We start from the raw sequence: 16,031 nt of genomic DNA, 5'->3' as shown, positions 1-16,031 counted from the left end.
TTTTTTAAAAAAGAAAAAGAAAACAGGTACTAGTCAGCTATGATGACATTTACAGATTACCTCCCCAGTCTGTCCAGTCCTACTTTCTGAGGTGCCCAGAGTGTTGATCATAGAAGCCTTCCCCCATGAACTTTCTATATACAAATCTCTATTCTCCAGTCTGGGAAACTTAATCTGTGACCTTTATTCTTCTATAAAAGGGGCCTTTCTCCCAAACTTCCCTTCTTCCATCCCTCCATCCAAAGTATTACTATGGATTCATGGGGGGTTTTATTCAGTATTTTATGTTCCATTTCCATTGTTATTCCTGCCTGAGGCTCAAATTTTCCCAGATTTGGCCAGCGCGAGCCCCTTCAGGCTGTCTCGTATGTTCTTTTCACACGTCTCTATTTGTATTTGAGTACAAATGCTTTCTGGAGCAAATAGTTCTCCAAATACCCTTTCACTTCCTCAGACATGGAATTAGCCATTTTTCTCAAAGAGTCCTAGTTCTTTCAGTGAGGAATGGAATTTAGAAACCAAAATCTGGATGCTAGGCATCTATGTGTTATGGGATATTATTGCTTCTAGACTCTTTTAATGGACAGATCTAATGGACAGATAAACACACACACACACACACACACACACACACACACAAATGCACATACACATGTAAAATCAAGAGTCCACATTGATACTGATTTCAAGCTAACATTACAGGTCCCCCATTCCATATTTGTATTTCCCTTTTCTCACAGTAAAAACAAATAAAAATGCTGAATAAAAGGGCACCTGGGTGGCTCATTGAGTGTCTGCCTTCAGCTCAGGTCATGGTCCTGGAGTCCTGGGATCAGGCCCTGCATTGGGCTCCCTGCTCTGCTGGAAGCCTGCTTATCTCTCTCCCACTCCCCCAGCTTGTATTCTCTCTCTTGCTGTGTCTCTTTCTGTTAAATAGGTGAGTGGAAACTTTGAGGGGAAAAAAAAAAGTTGAATAAAATACAAAATCCACCTTCTTGAAGGAATACATGATCTGAAAAAAGAGGAATATGCATGCAGGGACTAATTTAGTATATATAAATAGAGCCCCGATGCCAGCTTCAGTCTTAACAGCATTATAAAACTTTGTGAAATTGAGTATGACTTTTTCTAGTTGAGGAGCAGAGAGACAGAAGAGAAACTCGTGATCTGCCCAAGACAGTCTAAGAGATTAACAGCTCTAAAGCTGGATTCCCAAAAGACTGTATCCACAGTAAAACAGTGATCTAATACAGACCTGCCTACAGTCCTACATTCCCAGGAAAGTGAATGTTTCAATCCTTAGGGTGGAACAGAGAGAAGAACTATCTCCCTCATAATTTTTTAACCACATCCCATTATTTCACATGAATTTGAAGCCCCAAATTAACAAAACCTCAGATAATAACTTGACATAAAGTGATTGTGGAAAGATAGTTATTCTAGTGCAAGGTAAAAGCAAACTCAAATCTCTAGAGGAAACTTTCCTATCCTAGTTCTGAAAGAATGCCCACAAATTCCTAAGAAAAGTAAAAACAAATAAACAAACAAAACATACAAGGCAAAAAGACACCATGAGGAAAGGCTAGCAGGAAACAAACTGATGGAAGAATCAGTTCTAAAGAAATTCAGATATTGGAACTATCAAAATGAGAAAATAATATATATTTAATTGTTTTAAGAAACCAGTAGGGAAACTTGAAAATGTGAGTTAAAGAAAAGCAGCTTTAGAATAAAACCAAATAGATCTCCTAAAGATAAAAAATTTTAACTTTAAAACTAAAAATTCAAAGGACGGGTTAGCAGTAGATAAATACAGCTAAAGAGAGAATTAGAAAACTAGAAGATAGAACTTAAGAACTTAACCAAAATGCATGCCACAGAGATAGAGAGCGAAAACATTAAAGAGGGATTTAAGAAAACAAGGAAAAGGGCGCCTGGGTGGCTCAGTGGTTAAGCCTCTGCCTTCGGCTCAGGTCATGATCCCAGGGTCCTAGGATCGAATCCCACATCAGGCTCCCTGCTCAGCAGGGAAGCCTGCTCCCCCCATCTCTCTGCCTGCCTCTCTGCCTACTTGTGATCTCTGTCTGTCAAATAAATAAATAAAATCTTAAAAAAAAAAAAAAAAGAAAACAAGGAGAATAAGATCATTTGAAATACTGGTTGGTAATTGAGGCTCAGGTCTATGGACTGGCTTACCTAAAGAAGGGAAGTATAAGAGAGATGAAATCTCCTCTCCAGCCTCATCTGAAAGAGTAATACATTGTACAGTTTTAAGCTGTGTAAGCATACTGTTTCATGCTTTTATGCCTTTTCACATGTCATTCTGTATGTCCAGAATTTTCCCCAATTCTTATCTACCTAGTAAACTTGTATTTCTACTAGAGGACCCAGCTCAATGTTACCTTTCTCTGTGACATCTTTCCTGATGGACAGTCAGATTGATCATCTGTACCATTAGTATACCTTTTCATGACTCTACTTTTGTACTTATAGGAAATAATTTCCTTACATGGCCCAGATTGTGCCCACGTGAGGGAAATGCTTTATTTTATTTATCCCGGTATTTAACAAACACAACAAATCTTTGTTGAAAGAATAAATGCACGAATGGATCTTTAATATCCTAAGAGAAAATAGCTGTCAACTAATATTTCTCAACCTGGAAAAAAATACATTTCAAAATTTGGATGGAAAAACTATGTTCAGGGTCACCTGAGTGACTCAGTCAGTTAAGCAGCTGCCTTCAGCTTAGGTCATGATCCCAGGGTCCTGGGATTGAGCTCCACATTGGCCTTTCTGCTCTGTAGGGAGTCTGCTTCTTCCTCTCCTCCCCACCTGTGCTGCTCTCACTATCTCTCTCTCTAATAAATAAATAAAATCTTCAAAAAAGTTATGTTCAAAGAATTAAAGTAAAATTTGGTTTTACTGACTGAATAGATACGGGATATTAACAGAGAAATAGAAACTATAAAAACAGAGATATGGATACTCTAAAACTGAAAATTGTAATACCTAAAATTAAAAAATTCATTTGATGAAATTAGCAGGAGATTGGAGGTTATCAAAAGGAAAAGCCAGAGACCTTGAAGGCAAACCAATAGAAATTATCCAATATGAGAGTGGAGGGGAAAATAATGAGGAAAAATGATAGAGCCTCAGGAACCTATGTAGTCTTATCAAATTGTCTAAGATACATACAAATGGACTCCAAATTAGTAAAGAGGGGAAAACTGAGTGATTGAAACATTCAACCCAGAAAAAGGCAAAGAAAAGAGGACAAGAAACATAACAGATATTAAAAAATATAGAACCTTGAGCCAGTAGTTAAATAAACTTTGTTTGGGGACACATGCCCAAGTGGTAAAAAATATAATAAAGCCAAATGAGAGAAAGATTGGTATAAAATTCAGGATGGGGCACCTGGGTGGCTCAGTGGGTTAAAGCCCCTGCCTTCAGCTCGGGTCATGATCCCAGGGTCATGGGATCGAGCCCTGCATGGGGCTCTCTGCTCAGCAGGGAGTCTGCTTCCCCCTCTCTCTCTGCCTGCCTCTATGCCTACTTGTGATCTCTTTCTCTGTCAAATAAATAAAAATAAATAAATAAATAAAATTCAGGATGTCCTTAGCTCTGAGACCAGGTGAAAGAACACATTTGGGGAGAATACTCAGGGGCTTCTGACATAAGCTAATGTTTTATCTCTCAGCCTGGGTAATGACATGGATGTTCCTTTTATTGTCTTTCTATAAACTCCACTATATCTTCATAAACTGTTCTGCCTATAGAGTATGTTTCACAATTTTAAAAAGATTATTAAAAAAATTCTAAAATAAGCTCTGTTCATTCTCCTTTCCTATCAGCCCAGGAATGTCTGAGTGAAAGAAAAAAAAAAAAAAAGAGGGGAACCACACTTGTTCCTTTTTGGTTTTTTTTTCTCCTCAAGACATAAAACTAACAACATGGATGTCTCTGTGCCAAAAGGCACAGATATGCCCTATAAGGTTCCCAGGGTCAGGGCCAGGATCAGTGGAGTAGGTTACCAGAAATCAACTCTCCAATTAATATTTGGAATAACATACCTTTTTCTGTACTGTTTGTAATTTAGGTAATAAAGGTTTACAGAAGAAAATTTGGAACATTATAGAAAACTATAAAAAAAATTATCCTTGAGGACTCTGTCCAAAGATAAATACTCTACATAGGTTTACTAACTATTATATTTTCTTCCCCCACACACACCTTTTTTTAAAGAAAGACAGTGCAGGAAGGGGCAGAAGAAGAGAGAGAGAGAGAGAGAGAATCTTAAGCCATGCCCCACTCTCAATGCAGAGCCCAACACCGGCCTCCATCTCACAATCCTGAGATCATAACCTGAGCTGAAATCAAGAGTCAGATGCTTAACTGACTGAGCCACCCAGGAAACCCCAAATATTATATTTTCTTCTTTTTTATTTCATTTATTTATTCAGCAAATATTTATTGTACATGCTCTTTGTGTCAGAGAACATTGGAAGAAACTAGGGGTACAGCAGTGAACAAGACCAACTTGTCATCACAGAACTGACAAGCATGAGGGGGGCAGATAGATGACACATGTAAAGCATAGAGACACCTAACTCAGCCTTGGAGTAGAAAAGATCAGTATAGTCTTCTGAGGGGAAGGGGGCACCTAACCTGAAAATTTAGAGGTAAAAACAAATTTCCCTGAAGATGTGAGGGAAAAGTCCTCTGGGTAAAAGAAAAAAGTATGCCTAAAGCTCTGGGGGAAAGAAAAAAGAAAGAAGGATAAAAGAAAAGGAAAAAAAGATCAGTGTACTGGAAAGTAGATGGAAAGGATGAGAGACGGGGAAATAGGGCAAGGGAAGAGACTAGAGAGACTTGCAAGGCAAGTCTTGAGACCTAACAGCTAGTTCTTGGAGAACTTTTTAAGTGATAATGAAGTAATGGGGCTGTATCATATAGGTGGCATGGGACCATTAAAAAGTTTTACACAAGGGATTTTGCAAGATTTATAAAGATAACTCTGGCCTCAACGCAGATTGATAGAGAATATAAGGGAGGAGGCATGTTTGGAGACATTGATGATATTGTGGACTTTATGGCTATCTCCCCAACAATTATTCCTCTCTCATCTCATTTTTATAACAGCCATGAAGTTTGGTGGGTTTGAATTCACCCAGCTCCTAGGTGGACTCTGATGGACTTAGATGGAACAGGATAATCTCACCTCTTTCCAAAGAAACGGTTTCAGGAAGCAGGTATAAGCTAATTGGCCCATGGCATTTCCTTGTCCTTGGTTGGGCTTAAGAATGATCCAATCAATGCAAAGATCAAGTGCTTTGTCTGGAATTCTTGGTCACACACTCTCTCTCAATCCAGAGAGAATGATGTCAACCTATGAAACTCTGAAGCCGCTGCAGCCTTTTTGTTAACATGAGAGCAGCCAGCCTGAGGAAGAAGTTGGACATGGGAAAAGAGGAGGAGCAAAGGGAATCTCAGACAGATAAAACTAGAGCTCTGATCAATATTTGCACTATAAATGCAAAGACCAGAGGTACACTGGTTTAGTGTACCTCTGGTCTTTGCATTTATAGTTTAAACTAGTATGAGTAACTTTTTCTGTTACTTGCTTGTTTTTGTTACTTGTAACTGATACAAATGATGGGGTCCATTTTGCAATCTGATTTTGGGGTATTTGTGGGATATCTTATTGGTGCTGCCAACTGACCATTTTTCTAAGTCACAGAGGCAGTGTTTTTCTCATCAATGTGTGTGCTCTATATTTTAAGACTATAATAGACTATTAACCATGAATTTGACAAGTATTTTTGTTCAATTCTCTGTTCACTTTTATCATGGGTGTTGACATCCAAACACTTTTAATTTTCAGTTAGATAAATCCACTAATTACTTCCTTTATCAATTCTTTTTCAGAGAATCAGAAAGGATTTTGATATACTCTAGGCTGTCCAGAGACTGGATGGAACCCAGTGGGAAACCCAACATATTCCACTACTCTGACCACAGAGATTCATCATGGGTAAGCACCTTTTCCAAGATGGGCCAATGAGAGTCCATTTCAGAACATTTGTGGGAACCACTGGGAAGCAAATATTCTCTCTCTCTCTGCTACAAATCCTCATCTGGTAGGATGGAAATCTAAACATGTTCATCAGTGTCTTGCTACCATTTGGGAAAAATCTGCTATAGAATGAGGTTCACACAAAGAAAAGCAGAACCAAAACATGACGAAAGAGAGACCAAGTCCTGATGACATAGCTTAAGAACAGCATCCCATCAAACCCAAACTTTTGGCCTTTTCATTACATAAGCCAGTAAATTCCCTTTTTTATTTACTTCAGCATGATTGCTTGCAACCTAAAGAATTGGGCAATGAAGAACATGGAACAGAATCTCACCCTGAGGTAGTTCTTTTAGAAGTTTTTTTTTTTTTAAGATTTTATTTATTTATTTGAAAGAGAGAGATCTCAAGTAGGCAGAGAGTCAGGCGGAGAGAGAGGAAGGGAAGCAGGCTCCCCACCAAGCAGAAAGCCCGATGCGGGGCTCTATCCCAGGACCCTGAGATCATGACCTGAGCTGAAGGCAGAGGCTTTAACCCATTGAGCCACCCAGGCACCCCTTGAGGTAGCTCTTTTAAAGACTAAGACTTTCCCAACCATCTCTGCCTCAAAGCATCTTTGTCCAAGCTGCTCACATACCTTACCTAGAGGGGCTCTGTGTGCTCGGAACACTGCCATTGTCCAGTTCAGCTCTGCTCCCTGATGGTCTCTGGATGACTGTTACTGGGAGGGGGATAAACAAGGACAGCCTGAAAAAGAACAGGATAGAAGGATCAGAGGAGTAAAGATGCACACTTCTACTCACACCTTGGTCTCATCTCAACAGTACTTAACTTGTGACAGAATGTTGTGAACATCAAATGAAATAAATTATGTTGTGTGAAAGCATGCTTTAGTTTGAGACTTGTATTAGTTAGAGTTCTCCAGAAAAACACGATCAATAGAATATACATATTATATATAATATGCATAGCCTATTGGTTTTATATGAGAGAGATTTATTTTAATGTGATTGTAGGAACTAGCAAATATGAAATCTGCAGGACAGTCTGGAGACAAAATTCTTTTTTCCTTTGGGAATCTTAGTCTTTTCTCTTAAGGCCTTGAACTGATTGAACGAGAGTGGGCCTCATCCTTGAAATGAAGGTTATCATCCAGAGGGTAATCTGCTTTATTCAAAGTTTACTGGTTTAAATATTAATAACATGTAAAAAAAAATACCTCATAGTAACATTCATCCCACCTCATCAAAATGATTTCTAATGATCTGTTAGCTGCTAACTCCGTTAGTTTCTTCCTCAATTTTGCTGAAAACACAAAAAAGTACCTCTTCTTATCTGGTTCCCCTCTAATGACAGGAAACAATAACAGAAGATCTCATACTCTTTCTTAACCCATAAAGGTGGTGGTTATTGATTTTTATAAACAGATCCTTATCTTCTGCTCTCCTCCCAGAATCTGTGAATGTTTCAGCTACTGCCTCGCTATTCTCAAGGCCCAACCCTACTTTCTGCTCTGATTGCCACATTCCTAATCCAAGGCCATTAATTCCATCACCATTTGGTGCCCACTAGCCCTCACTTCTTTTTTTTTTTAAATTTATTTATTTATTTGTCAGAGAGAGAGAGAGCCCAAAAAGGGGGAGCAGCAGGCAGAACAAGCAGAACAGGTAAAGGGAGAAGCAGGCTTCCCACTGAGCAAGAAGCCTAATGTGGAACTCGATCTCAGGACCCTGGGATCATGACCAGAGCCAAAGGTAGTCGCTTAACCAACTGAGCCACCCAGGTGTCCCTTGACCAGTTCTTGCTTTCCTCTCTGGGATGAGCAATGTTTTTAATGCCCCAAATCTATGGGGTATCTGGGGGGCTCAGTTGGTTTGGTGGCTGCCTTCAGCTCAGGTCATGATCCCAGGGTCCTAGGGTTGAATCCCACATTGAGCCCCATGTTGAGCTCTCTCCCCTCCCCACAGTGCCACTGGGCTCTCTACTCAGGAGGGAGTCTGCTTCTCCCTCTCCCTCTGCCCCCCCACACCATGTCCTCTTGCACATGCTCTCTCTCAAATAAAGAAATAATTTTTTTTTAATTCCCCAGTCTATTTCCTGCAGTTGTCCATCAAGAACATCCTTAAATGTCCAGTTTCTCTTAATTTATTGGCCACTATTGATGCCTTTTTTCCCTAAACTGTGGAACCTCATCCAAAATGGTACATCTGTAACCATCAGTTGAACAATGGCTCAAATCCTTCCAGCTAGGAGTCTTTGCATCTAGATGCAAGGACGCCTCACCCAGCCAGGCACACCTACCGAGGAGGGAAGAGGCACACAGCAACTCTGGAGTGTCCCCTACAATACACAGGGTGTGTTTTTCTCACTTCTCAGCTGAAGGAGACGCCCACCTGCTGCTAGGGTCTCAGAAGGCACACAGCTCTTGGCAGGAAATAGAACCACTCACTCCCTCCTTCACCACCCCCCCCTTTTTTTAAAGATATATTTATTTATTTGAGAGAGAGAACATGAGTACAAGGGTGAAGAGAGGGGCAGAGGGACAGGGAGAGACAATCTTAAGTGGACTCCCCACTGAGTGAAAAACCCAATTCAGGGCTCCATCCCACAACCCTGAGATCATGACTTGAGCCAAAAATCAAGAGTCGGCCACTCAAATGACTGAGCCACCGAGGCACCCCCCCCCTCAGCCCCTTTTCAAATAAATGTTAACTGAGATTGTTCAAGACAGAGGGCAGTGTCCTGAATTATCACTGAGTAAGCACTCAGTACCTTCCAAAGTCAGCAGTTTTCCCATTTACTTTTACTCTCCAGCACAAATTCTGTGGTCTGCACAGGCCCATCAGTTGTCTGCATGGGTTACATTCCTTCAGAGAGAGACAGGAAAACTCAGAACACAGGTGTCCCCCTCCCCCTGCCAGTACCCTCCTCCTTGCAAAGAGTGCTCTGCCCATTCTCCAAATCCTAAATCAGAGTTCTCAGCTCAACCTGTGAACCTCCCTGGATGGAGTGGAAAGGCATTTATTTTACCTAATATGTCTCCCACACAGTTTGACTGAAGCCAGGAGGCAGAGCCATTAAAAGATTCTGCTTTGGGGCGCCTGGGTGGCTCAGTGGGTTAAGCCGCTGCCTTCGGCTCAGGTTATGATCTCAAGGTCCTGGGATCGAGTCCCACATCGGGCTCTCTGCTCAGCAGGGAGCCTGCTTCCTGCTCTCTCTCTGCCTGCCTCTCTGCCTACTTGTGATCTCTCTCTGTCAAATAAATAAATAAAATCTTTTAAAAAAATAATAAAAAAATAAAAGATTCTGCTTTTAGTGACTTCACCATCACCAAGGAAAACCAGCATGATAAATGACCCTATATCTGCTGTGGTGCTGGTTATATCAGAGTCAGCACAGCCCAAGAAACCAAGCTTCCAGCTTCTCTGGGAAGAAGGCTGCAAAGCAGGAAGGAAAGAGGTACTGCCCTTTAGGAGCTGAACCTAGACCTAAATTAAAGGCTGAGTGGAAGCTGTCAAGGAAAAGTAAAGGTGTTGTGGGAAAAAAGAAATTCTGAGCAGTGAGAGAATAAGGCAAACTATCTAAAGACCTCAGGACCCAAGGGAGGACATGATAGTAAGCTCCCTAGCTTTGTGTTTTGTCTCATATATCCTCACCAAGAGCTAAGAAAACTGAAAACTCAAAAAATTAAAGAGCACAGACAGGAAAACAAAAACAAAAACAAGAAAAGGCTTTTCTGTCTAACCTAAGGACCAGGAAAGAGGCAGCCTAGCAAGACAGAAAGTTTTAAATAATGACTTTACTTTAGCACCACACCACAGAAAACACACTGGCCCCACTCCTACTCATGCCAGCAAATGGGAGTGGGGGATCCTAGACTTTGACCCTCCTGTCTGAAACAAGCTTTATCCTCCAACCCCCACATTCTGTGGTATTAGTGGAGATCATCTGGGATCCTGGACTGCTGCTTCCTCCCTACTGGGGTAGTGTTGGTGGAGGTCTACTGGAGACTTCTGCCACTGCCTGGTGATAATGATGCCACCCACTTACAGTTTGTCATTGAAGTTCATGAGGGGAGCAGAACAAGGCCCTCCCACCTCCTGTGGCCAAAGGAATATCAGTGGAAGGATGGTGGGAGCCAGAACTCAACAAGCATAGCCAACAGCAACAAGGAGTGTCCCTCCTCAGGTGCCAACAAAGAACAAGTAAGGCATCTGGGCTTCTACCTTCACGAGCTGCAATACCACCCCTTCCCTTGCTTGAGTGGTATCAAGTGGAGGCCAGCTGAAATAGAAGGCTTAATTAGAGTCTCATAAAATGTACCCCAAATGTCCAGGTTCCAATAAGAAATCACTTACCATATCAAAAACCAGGAGGTCTCATACTGAATCAAGACTGTCAACACACAGATGTCAAAATATTGCCAACACACAGATGTCAAAAACATTGGAATTATCTAACAAAGATTTTGAAGCAACCATCATAAAAATGCTTCAATAAGCAATTACAAGCATGCTTGAAACAAGAGGGAAAAAAGTAGAAGTTTTCAGCAAGGAAATATAAAGTTTTAGTAAATAAATAAAAGATATAAAGAAGAACCAAATGGAAATCTTAGAACTGGAAAATACAATAACCAAAATTTTTAAAAAACAAAAAACAAAAACAGTGGGTGAGCTTAGCATCAGAATGGATGAGAAAAAGTAAAGAATTCATGAACCTGAAGACAGAACAACAGACAAAAAATTAATTAATTAATTAATTAATTAATAATAATAATAGAGATCCAGGGACATGCAAGACTATTAGAGATCTAATAATCATGTCATGGAAGCCCCAGAGAAAAAGTAGAAATAGGGCAAGTTTGTAAAAGTACTTGAAGAAATAATGGCTGAAAACTTCCCAAATTTAGCAAAGGACATAAATCTACAGATTTGAGACACCAGAAACTCCAAATGGGAAACCTAACTGTAAGACATAATGCTATAAAATGTTTGTGGAAAAAAAATAAAAACCTAGAATGGTATCTTCAGAATCAAGGGCTAAGCAAAGGGTTCTCAGACTTGACACCAAAAGTGTAATCCATAAAACAAAAAAATCAATATATTGGGCATCATCAAATTGTAAAATTTTTTTGCATTGAACAACTGCAAAAAGGATAGGACAAGCTATATGGTGGGAGAAAATATTTGCAAACCTCATAGCCGACAAGAGACTGAGAGCAATAATCTATTTTTCAGACTCAAAATTAACAGTAAAAATGCAAACAATCCAATTAGAAAGTGGGAAAACCATGTGAAGGACATTTCATTAAAAAATATATACAGAAGACAAATGAGCACATGAAAAGATGTTCCACGAGGTTCGCCATTAGGGTAATACAAATTAAAACCACAATAAGATACTCTCATATATCTATCAGGTTAGTGAAAATAAAACACAGTAACAAACCAATACTGGCAAGAATATGAAGAAACTAGATTACTCGTGCATCGCCTGTGGTGTAGACACTCTGGAAAACAATTTATAAGGTCTTTAAAAGCTAAATGTACAGCTACCATATGGCCTAGCAGTTGTACTCCTAGGAATTTATCCTAAAGAAATGAAAACTTATGTTCACACACACACATTAAAAAAAAAAAAAAAAAACTGTGCACAAACGTTTATAAGAGCTTTATTTGTGAAAGCCAAAAACTGGATACAGCCCAGATATTCTTCAACAGAAAAATGGTTAAAAAAAAAAAAAAACTTTGGTATATAATACTATCATGGAGTCCTATTCAACAATAAAAAGAAATACAGGGGCGCCTGGGTGGCTCAGTTATTAAGCGTCTGCCTCTGGCTCAGGTCATGATCCCAGGATTCTGGGATCAAGCCCTGCATCAGGTTCTCTGCTCAGCAGGAGGCCTGCTTCTCCCTCTCCCATTCCCCCTACTTGTATTCCCTCTCTCGCTATCTCTGCCTCTGTCAAATAAATAAATAAAATCTTTAAAAATAAGTAAATAATAAAACTAAATATAAGAGACAACTTGGATGAATCTCTAGAGAATTATGCTAGGTGGAAAAAAGCCAATCCCAAATGTGTACATATTTTATGATTCCATTTATGTGATATTCTCAAAATTACAAAATTCTGGAAATGGGTAATAGATTGGCAACTGCCAGAGGTTAAGGATGGGGTGTTGTTCTTAATGGGATCTCTGTGGTGGGGAAAATACTTTGTGTCCTGATGGTCAATGTCAACTTCCTGACTGAGATACGGAGATACTGTTGCATAGTATTAAGATGTTTCCCAGTTTCCTGAAACTGGGAAAAGGAGTCTTTCTGTGTTATTCTCTACAACTGCATGTGGATCTACTACTACCTTCAAATAAAAACTTAAATCAAAAAATAAAAAATATTGGGACACCTGGGTGGCTCAGTCAGTTAAGCTCAGTGGGTTAAGCCTCTGCCTTTGGCTCAGGTCATGATCCCAGGGTCCTGGGATGGAGTCCCACACTGGGCTCTTGCTCAGTGGTGAGCCTCCTTCTCTCTCTGCCTCTGCCTGCCACTCTGCCTGCTTGTGCTCTCTCTCTCTGACAAATAAATAAATAAAATCTTTTTTAAAAACGTTAAACCGATGGAAGAAAATTATAAAGCATTAATTCTAAAAATGCCTCTTGACACCACTTCCCTGTTCTATACTACAGCCCACCTCTAAAGCCAGAAAAATAGGGCTGATAGCAGAGGGAAGTAGGCAGCCAGCAGACCAAAGCCAGGAAGGATCTAGAAGAAGGAAACAGACCTCAGCCCGGAGCTTAGAATTCAGACTGATCCCAGCCTAGAAGGAAGATGGAAGTCCAATTAACCTGTGTTCTCCTTCACAGAAAAACTCTTCCCAAAAAAAAAAGTTTTCTTTTCTCTTTCCTGACTCCTCTTTCTCTCCTTCCATGCTGTCTTAAATGCATTCCAATCAAACTTTGCTCACATGGTTTTACCAAAGAGCTCTGAACAAAATCATTCACTCCACCCTTGAAGCTTCTTCTAGCTGGCCAAAGAATTAAATTAACATGAGACTGATCAACAGGAAAAAAGAACAGAGTTTAATTATGTGTACACAGAGACCCAATCATGAAATTGAGACCTAAAGAAATGACGAAGGCAGGCAGCTTTTATAATTTTTAGATAAAGAAACATAAATTTAGGGAGGAATTGACAGGACAAAAAATACTTATGTTTGGGACTTCAATTAGCAAGAAATTTTAAGCAGAATTTGGGCTGGGGTAATAAATTAGTACAGTAACAAGATTTGTTTATATAAGCTTCTTCAGCCCTAAATTTCCTGTCTCTGACGATAAGGCTGTCTCTCCACCTGCTGGTGAAGGGAGGGTACCTTTTATGTGGGAGTTTATTTTCTGCTTTCTAGAAACAAAGCAGGAGTCAGAGTGTTCTTTCTGCATTTGCTATTTCTTTTTTTTTTTTTTTTAAGATTTTATTTATTTATTTGACAGACAGAGATCACAAGTAGGCAGAGAGGCAGGCAGAGAGAGAGGAGGAAGCAAGCTCCCCTCTGAGCAGAGAGCCCGATGCGGGGCTTGATCCCAGGACCCTGGGATCATGACCTGAGCTGAAGGCAGAGGCTTTAACCCACTGAGCCACCCAGGCGCCCCTGCATTTGCCATTTCTTAAATGATTTTATTTTTTATTTGTTTTCTTTGAGAGAGAAATGAGAGTGAGCACACACAATTGGGGGGCGGGGCAGACGGATTGTGAGAGAGAGAATCCTCAGACTCCCTGTTGAGCTTGGAGCCCAACCTCAGGCTCGATCCCACAACCCTGAGATCAACACCTGAGTCAAAATCAAGCATTTGATGCTCAACCGACTGAGCCACCCAGATGCCCCTCTTAAGTAACTTTAATGCAAAATAACCAATATGCCAAAGTGGTTCATTTCTTTTTTTTTTTTTAAGATTTTATTTATTTGACAGAGAGATCACAAGTAGGCAGAGAGGCAGGCAGAGAGAGAGGGGGGAGCAAGCTCCCCGCTGAGCAGAGAGCCAGATGTGGGGCTCGATCCCAGGACCCTGAGATCATGACCTGAGCCAAAGGCAGAGGCTTAACCCACTGAGCCACCCAGGTGCCCCCAAAGTGGTACATTTTAGGGTGGTCTGCCCTCGGCACCCATGAGAGAGATTGATGATAAATCTAAGAAACTGATATAATATGATGCAAACAGAGCTGATCATCATGATATATAGTAGTAAGCCAGAGCAGTTAAAATATTTCTGTACATCTACCCTAAAGCTTAGGTACCTCCTAGCTGCCCTGATTTTCCCAGGAACACCACCTGCCCCCATCTCCCTATGACCCTAAAGGATTGATACTAGCCCAGCAGGAGTCTCTAGGGTCTATACTCTATTCCATACCATATTTCCATACCTATAGCATAGGTTGATAAATATTTTGAATGTCCTTCCTGCTAGGAAGATGGTAAGTGCTATAGAAATGAAAAACAGAGCAAGGCAGTTTGATAAGAACTGTGAAATTTAATTGAATGATCAGAATTAAGTCTCATCAAGAAGGTGGCATTTGAGCAGAGATCTGAAGGAAAGATGGGAATGAGCCTTGCAATTATCTGGAAGGAAACTGTCTATTTAGAGGAACAGCAAAGGGGGCAGAGGAGCAGGAGGTGAGAGCAGTGTAATAGTGGGGTGCCACATCCTGGTAGACTTCACAAGGGCTTTGAAACTGATGCTAGTGAGATGAGAGCCCTTGGAGAGTGTTCGGCAGAGGCAAGATGTGATCACAGATCTCTAGATACAGATGTAGGTGTGGATGACTTTAATGAAATATAATTTATATATCATATAATTCAATCAGTAAAGTACTTTCCTGCTTTATAGTATATTCACAAAATTGTATAGCCATCACCAAGGTCAATTTTAGAACATCTTCATCATCCCAAAAGGCAAGCCCTTCCTTTCAGATGTCACCTAATCCTTTCATCAGCCCTCACCCCAAACCATAGTAATCACCAATTACTTTCTAGCTCTATAATATTTGCTTCTTCTGGACATTTGGAACAAATGGGATTGTATGATAAATGCTCTTATATCACTGGCTTCTTTCACTTACCCTACTGTTTTCAGGATTTATCTATGTTGCAGCACATTTCAGTACTTCATTCCTTTGTATGGCCAAATATTCCATTGTCTGTATATACCACATTTTGTTTATCCATTCATCTGATAGTAGAATCCAAGGTTGTCTCCAGTTTTTGGCTGTTAGGAATAATGGTGCTCTGAACATTCATATACAAGTTTTTATTCGGGCTTATATTTTCATTTCTGTTTGGCATATACTAGGAGTGGAACTGCTAAGTCAGCTGGTAGCTACATTTCACTTTTCATGAAACAGCCAGACTGTTTTTCTCAGTGGCTGCATTTTACACACCAGTCCTGAGGGTTCTTTCTTCACATTGTTGCTAACACTTAATCGTATTTTTATACAAGTCATCATAGTGGGTGTGAACTGTTACTGCACTGTGGTTTTGATTTGCATTTTCCTGATGACTGATGATGTTAAGCATCGGTTCATGGGCTTGGTGGCTATTATTTCTCTTCTTTGGAGAACTGTCTATTCCAATCTCTCATGTACTTTTTTAATTGGGTCATTTGTCTTTTTATTGAGTCACAAGAATTCTTTATATATCCTAGATTTGCAAATATTTTCTCCCATTCTGTGGGTTGCCTTTTTGCTTTGTTGATGGTGTCCTTCGAAGCACAAAAATTTTTAATTTTGGGGCGCCTGGGTGGCTCAGTGGGTTAAAGCCTCTGCCTTCAGTTCAGGTCATGATCTCAGGGTCCTAGGATGGAGCCCCACATCAGGCTCTCCGCTCAGTGGGGAGACTGCTTCCTCCTCTCTCTCTGTCTGCCTCTCTGCCTATTTGTGATCTCTTTCTGTCAAATAAATAAAA

General features: G+C 40.3%; 1 long non-coding RNA gene across 2 annotated transcripts in view; it reads right to left on the bottom strand.

Moving 5' to 3' along the window:
* LOC309872528 overlaps positions 1-15,530 on the bottom strand; it is a 30,127-nt gene extending 14,597 nt beyond the window's left edge. The window contains exons 1-2 of one of the 2 annotated variants that reach the window (XR_014315942.1): positions 15,191-15,530; positions 6,722-6,826 (exon numbers count right to left, since the gene is read on the bottom strand). This is a non-coding gene — a long non-coding RNA (uncharacterized lncRNA). Of the gene's footprint in view, positions 1-6,716; positions 6,827-15,190 lie in introns of both variants that reach the window. The other variant, XR_014315943.1, reaches the window with a different exon arrangement.
* Between the last annotated feature and the right edge of the window lie 501 nt (positions 15,531-16,031).

This window comes from Mustela nivalis (genome assembly GCF_964662115.1).
Source record: "Mustela nivalis genome assembly, chromosome: 1".
In the NCBI taxonomy this organism is placed as follows: domain Eukaryota; kingdom Metazoa; phylum Chordata; class Mammalia; order Carnivora; family Mustelidae; genus Mustela; species Mustela nivalis.
The sequence above is the reverse complement of the archived record's forward strand: the minus strand, read 5'-3'. Positions and strand labels throughout refer to the sequence as shown.